The sequence below is a fragment of the Cynara cardunculus genome, assembly GCF_001531365.2.
Source record: "Cynara cardunculus var. scolymus isolate 2C chromosome LG 7, CcrdV1, whole genome shotgun sequence".
Taxonomy (NCBI): domain Eukaryota; kingdom Viridiplantae; phylum Streptophyta; class Magnoliopsida; order Asterales; family Asteraceae; genus Cynara; species Cynara cardunculus.
The window spans coordinates 8,504,192-8,511,480 of NC_037534.1; positions in this window are offsets into that span (position 1 = coordinate 8,504,192).

The window sequence follows — 7,289 nt, forward strand, 5'->3', positions numbered from 1 at the left end:
AATCCTCGCCTAGTTACTATACAACATCGATGCCTAGTTTAAGTCTAAGTACCACTCATTGATACCTAGTTCACTTAAACCTCTGCTCTGATACCATATTGTAACACCGTGGTTACATTACTGACCATTTTACCTTTAATCTCCAAAAATAAACAAATTTTAAACCACTAAAATATACGGGATATATTTTTGTATAAAACTATGAAATGTCCACTTGAATTTGTTGGGTTTCATCCATTTCTTTCTTTTTGACCAAAATATAAATCAACCCAAAAGTTTAAGATTTACAATCTAAAAGTTACCTACAATCAACCGGGGACATATCTACCCGATGGAATACATACATATATATAACACACCAAAAGAAAATACAAATATACCCAAAAGAGCTAAGCTGACACTTGAGTCAATACCCGAACTAAGCTTCCTTATCTTTCTCTTTGTCTACAATCCTCTTTCATGTAAAAAGGTTAACCAATAACAGATAAGCTACAATGCTTAGTGAGACTATATAAAAGTACATGGTTATAATGTATTATATTTAAATATTAATCGAAGAAAGAAACGAGATCTAGAAACAAAAGCTACTATAACATCAAAGACCAACGACTCGGAGAATTCCATGAATACATCATAAGTTCCAATAGCAACATACATTCTTACCGACAAACTCGACAACGAAATGACATATGTTCCATACAAACATCTATCACATGGCTCAAGTATAGTATCTTGTAAACATATCATGAATCAAACATAAAATATCAATAATAGTGCACCACTCCCACCTTCATCTACTGGGTACATGCAGAATAGTACTCACACTCGTCTCATACCACTCAAGATACATGAGTATAATGAACCAATATGTCATACCCAACCTCCATCTTCCTGGGATACGTGGACATGCACCACTTTCCTGCGTACCACACAAAGTAGTACCCGTATTCATGGTTTACCAAGAGATCAACAAAATAATCGTGGATACGGACTTGATCGACATTGCGGAACGATCATACAAATACAAACCGGAATCAGAGAGACTCACTCATGTTACACCTTATGAAAACATGAAACACAACTAATACAAACAGAAGATGCATACACATATATGTACACATAAACATGTATTTCATATAGACTCAGTGCATAAAATGGGTCAACCGAATGCCCAACCGAATGTCTCGTTCCAACTCCGTAGTCCAAGTATGTATGGAACTCCAAAAGCTTCCAATTTTACCTTTATACTCCCTGGAGTATACACATTCAATTCCATAAGTATATGATTACATTATCTCATTCTATTCCATTCTTTAGTTAGCTAATTCTATTCTAATTCCCCTGTACACATTTTGACCATCTTAAACTCATAACTACATCCGGACTTCTAAATAAGAAATAACGTAGACACTTTTATCTTTCAGATGCCACTGACCTTATGTCCATTGGATTTTGTCTCTGATTTTATACGAATTTTCAAAAAATAGGACAAAAACATTGACCTTTATGTTTCAAAATGACTACTTTTAACAATCTTGTATCCAAACCATTCCCATTTGGAATCAAATTCAGATTTCTATCTCAAAACATCAAAAACTTTATAGAAATAGCAAAACTTAAGCCTTATTCATCAAAATCATCAATTTAAAGCTTGACTTTGAAAAGTCATACTTGTGTTCATAATGCAACATTATTTCAATTAATCCTTGAAAATAATCCATGTTTTTGGCCAAATAACAAGTAGTCTCATCATATTTGTACAAAATAATTCCATCATTCATTCTATAGCTTAAACCCTAGTTGCATGAATCCAAGTACATCAAGAAAATCAAAATACCAACATTTATACCTTCAAATATTCAAAATCTTTGAAATTTCTCTTCAACGTCACCAAGATTTAGCTAGGTTTTCGCTTTAGGTGTGTGAAATCACATACACTTTTGTCTAGAAGCTTGTAGAAGTAAAAATGATGTGAAAAGATCTAATTTTCATCACTTTATTGCACAAACTCATTTTGGGTCGGGTTTGATGTAACACCTTGGAATTTCTTCTTCTCCATCCGTCTCTATTCCTTTTCCGTCGGGATTTCTTCCATTCCGTTTGCAAGGTATACATCGTTATTCATATTTTTATATACTCATTTATGTGTACATTAATTAYTAGGGATTTAGTACCCCTTTTTAATTTATTAGWTCCTTTCAAAAAGTGGAGATCTTTTTGTTATAATTGCCTAGTAGTAATGCTAGGACTAGGGGTAAGAGCTAGATAAGGGGGGGTGTTACCTCATGTGTATGGCCTTGAACCAGTAGTCACTTCCCTTAGAAAGTTTTCCTTTTTGTTTTAGGGTCCATGTCTACTAACTTTACCTTGGGAGGGGGTTGATGGAAGGACATTTCTTGGGAAAAGGTAGTCCTTGTGGCAAAGGGTAGTTGAGAAGGATAGAAGAGCWMCTAAGGGGCTGTCCATCGAAAAAAAAAGGGAGGAAAAAGAGGGGTCTCACCTCCATTTTTGAAATAGACCTTCTKGGTAAATTTTTCAGCTACCGGCGCCGACTGCCTTGCTCCGGCCACGACTCTCCCCTAAGYTGYTGTGARCCRTGCTTCCTCTYCGACCAGCACACTGCCGTGCTTCCTCTCCGACCAACACACTTYRATTTACCTACTAGTTCAAGATATGGACTTCCCTTAATTCTTCATAGTGAGTACATCTTAACCTCTTGCATGGAATTATATGCTAATGAAATAATGTTCTTTACCTATCTTAYGCCTTAATCCTATGCACTTACCCACTTTGACAAAATGAATAGTTTTGGTCGAAAGAAATGGACTCGGATGATCCCATTCTTGAAGAAAGTTGGCTTGGGTAAATGGTTGATCACTTTAAGTAGAATAACCATTTCTATAAGTATTATTAGCCAGTGAATAATAATAATAATAATAAAAACAATACACTAGTAGTTGAGGTTCCTTATTTGCAAAGGAAATTATTTTGCTTGAGTTAGGACTTATGCGGAGTCTAGTGGTTAAATAAATGCTAGTTAAGCTTGCGGCATCMTTTCAAGTGTGCCACTCGAATGCAATAGGCCTAGTGGCATTGGGGGGGGTCAGTCCATTGTTTTCTCGCGTGAAGGATGGTGTAAATTGGAGTTGGGCATTGTGATTATGGTGTAAATTCCAAATCTCCTTCTCGCTCTCACTCGAAAATAGGCATTGTGTTTAATATGTAATTTTCGAAGCAAAGAGCTTAAGATCGCGACCGACCTCATGACTGGTTAGGTTGAGGTCAATGGTATTAAACACACAAGCGATGCTCTATAACGTCGAATTACGACTTATTTTGTGTTCCGTCATAAATAAATGGTAAATCGGGTCTCCCCCGTCATCTTCGGATGTCTTGACACTCCCACGTATTATTTATGACTCATTTTCTATATATATAAATATCGTACGATACTACGTCATTATTTATATTTRTATAGTGCATGTGTATCGTTTCATTTTATTCGTGGGAATGATGGTGTAAGTTGGTGATAAGTATTGTGATCATTATGTAATCACCAAATCATCCTCTCACTTTCACTCGGTAATAGGCATTGTGATTATTGTGTAATTACCGAGGTAAAGAGCTTAAGATCACAACCGACTACATGACTGGTTTAGGTTGATATCGATGGTATTATACCTGTAAGTGATGCTCTATAACGTTGATCTATGACTTACTTTGTGTCTGTCATAATCAACGGTAAATCGGGTCTCCCCCGTCATCTTCGGATGTTTTATTGTTCCATTTCGAGTTATTCAAGTCTTACTGTCTCTATTCCTGTTTAAAGTTAGGTCAACTATTTGCGTGTATATTTTTATATATGTTCCTTTATGTTTACATAAACCCTTTTGTTTGGACTCACTAGGCGTAAGCCTAACCCTCTCTCTTTCTTGTTATAATTATTGTTTAGGTTCCTTTATCGGTGGGGCTCTAAAGGGTTGAGAGGAGCGTTGGTTCGTGAAAGGCTCTTTTGTAATTATAGCCTTGTTACTTTTGAACGTTGCGTTTTTGATGTTACGATATTTTGGAGATTGATAGAAATACCCATCTTTAATCTAGAAAAATCTAGAATAGTAGGTTGTTATTTATCTTCTCAGTAGCGGAATTGTAAACGCTATACTATTACATTTTGTTGGGTAATTTTTTTTTATCTAAGATTCTGGTTCTCGTCAGATATTTTCGGTTTAGACTCTCCTTTTTTTTAGGGTGTTACAAGTTGGTATCAGAGCTCTAGTTTAAGCGAACTAGGTAAGGAACTAAGATGCCTAGACTTAAGTTGAGATTTTAAGCGCTAATTGGTGAGTTATGGGTAGAACATTTAAGATAAAGGAATTTTAGAGTCATCAGAGTCACATAATTCATGAATTGTGATGATGGTGATTGAGAACCCTTATGTATAACCTATTCAAAATTTCACTTAGCTAATGTCATTTTGAGTAAGTTGTTACATTCGTGTACTTGAATCCACTATTATTAAATATATATATATATATATATATATATATATAAATTGATGGTTATCAGAGGTACTAGAAAACAGTGTGGTTTTCGGTGATAACTTGAAGTTCGAAGTAGATTTAGTATTGATGTAACGAGGCAAGTTGGTTGTTTACACGTTAAGTCAACAGTATGGACATGAGAATGTTATTCCGACAAATGATTGGGAGTTAGTAACATGGTAATTGCATGTAAGTTTCATAAATATTACCACCGTGATTCAAAGTTTATTTGTACATATATCACAATAGTTACAAACTCATGTTTAATTAGAAATGGGAAACTTTGGCTAGAGATATTGTTTAGCTTTATTGAATAATTATGATAAATAGGATTCATTATCGTCCAAGCTTTAGCCCAAGTATCATATACGCCCCCAAAATAAAGATGTAACACCCCGAAATTCTCTTTCGTTCCGCTACGAGGTAATCTATTATTTTATCTTATTCTTGAATATTTTATGTATATATATATATACTTATATATATATATATTATATATATATGTTTATGCTAATGTGGTTTTCTTAAAGAAAATAAAAAANATCTATGACTTACTTTGTGTCTGTCATAATCAACGGTAAATCGGGTCTCCCCCGTCATCTTCGGATGTTTTATTGTTCCATTTCGAGTTATTCAGGTCTTACTGTCTCTATTCCTGTTTAAAGTTACGTCAACTATTTGCATGTATATTTTTATATATGTTCCTTTATGTTTACGTAAACCCTTTTGTTTGGACTCACTAGGCGTAAGCCTAATCCTCTCTCTTTCTTGTTATAATTACTKTTTAGGTTCCTTTATCGGTGGGGCTCTAAAGGGTTGAGAGGAGCGTTGGTTCGTGAAAGGCTCTTTTGTAATTATAGCCTTGTTACTTTTGAACGTTGCGTTTTTGATGTTACGGCATTTTGGAGATTGATAGAAATACCCATCTTTAATCTAGAAAAATCTAGAATAGTAGGTTGTTATTTATCTTCTCAGTAGCGAAATTGTAAACGCTATAGTATTACATTTTGTTGGGTAATTTTTTTTTTATCTAAGATTCTGGTTCTCGTCAGATATTTTCGGTTTAGACTCTCCTTTTTTTTAGGGTGTTACATTTGACCTAACTGGGTTGGCCTAACACTCATTTTGACCACCAAACACTTAAAAATTCATAACTTTTCGCCCACGTGTCCGTAACAAGATAATTTATAACTTTCAAGAAATATATTCCAGAAAAGGTGTTAGGATTAAAATAGTTCTAAATATTATGAAAGTTTAATTAAAACAATATGGGCTAAGGATTAAAGTTTAGAGATCTGAATTGTGCTAAATCGACTAAGTTATGAAAGACTATCTTTAGATCCTTGGAAAAGAAGATTTCAAAGTTTGGGCGATCTTAAGGCGTACAAGTACAAAGATATTCTTCAGATCTCTGGAAAACAAGTCTTCAGAATTTGGACGATCTTAAGTCGTACAAGTACAAGTTTGAAGACACATTCTTCAGATCACTGGAAAATAAGTCTTTAGAGTTGGGCTATCTCAAGTCGTACAAGTACAAGTCTGAAGAGACCTTCTTCAGATCTCTTGAAAAGAAGTCTTCAGAGTTTGTGCGATCTCAAGGCGTACAAGTACAAGTCTGAAGAGACATTCTTCGGAGTTATTTCAAGAGAAGACCCGATAAGCGCTAAGTGTCAAATCTGAATACGAAGTCTGAAGACATTGAGCTCAGAGTTATTCAAACTCTGAATGAGAGGATGATGTCGCTAACTCTGTAACAACCTTTGAAACCCTTTATATTTCTTAATGATTTTGCTACAAGTCCTTATTAGAGCATTATATTAACACATAATCCACCTTATTAAACACATAAAACACATTAGAACACATTTAGAGGCATTTTCCAAGCATATTTAAGAAAATAGTATGTTACAAGAACGTCGTTATGTTGGAATGAAGTGGGAAAAAACAGTTGGCTAGTCCAGAGATCGTTCAAATAACTTCTGAAAAGATAGATCAGATTCGGGAACGAATAAAACGGCTCAGGTTCGACATAAAAGTTATGCCGACAAACGTTGTGAACCGATTGAATTTCTGGTAGGAGATTTTGTAATGTTAAAGGTTTCTTCGTGGAAGGGTGTTGTTCGATTCAGGAAAAGAGGTAACCGTTAATTAAGTGATTGATTGTTGCAAACTATACAAGGTTTGATGAAATTTTAAACTATTTTGACTGATTGCAATATTAGACACGAAACGACGCTAAAAATATAATGATTTGAAAGATAAATGAGATATTTATAAAATGACTTGAAAATATAATCACTATTACAAAAAGTAGTATTTCAAATTTCTTTGGTTATTTTAATATTTTTAAAATGATTAATATCGGACAACTCACATAGTCATAGTTATATACAAAAAATATTCATTTTTACATATATTTTTTTAATAAGTATCAAATTTTTAAAAATGGGTTATTGAATCATTTCAACCCAAAAAATGCTACATATCATAGTTTGCTAGCCTCACAAATCAAATAAGTGAAAAAACGATTTTTAAGTCATGGTTTCCTTGATTTTTAATCTATTCAAATAGTTGTTGAATAAAAAAATTTATAATACGTAACGATCTAATAATAATATTATTATATTGAATTTAATATATAGTTTGATGATATAAAAAATGTTGTTTTGTAATATATAACTATTTAAAAAAATTACGTTTTTAAGAAATCGTTATTAAAAAAAATATATATATATATATATATATATA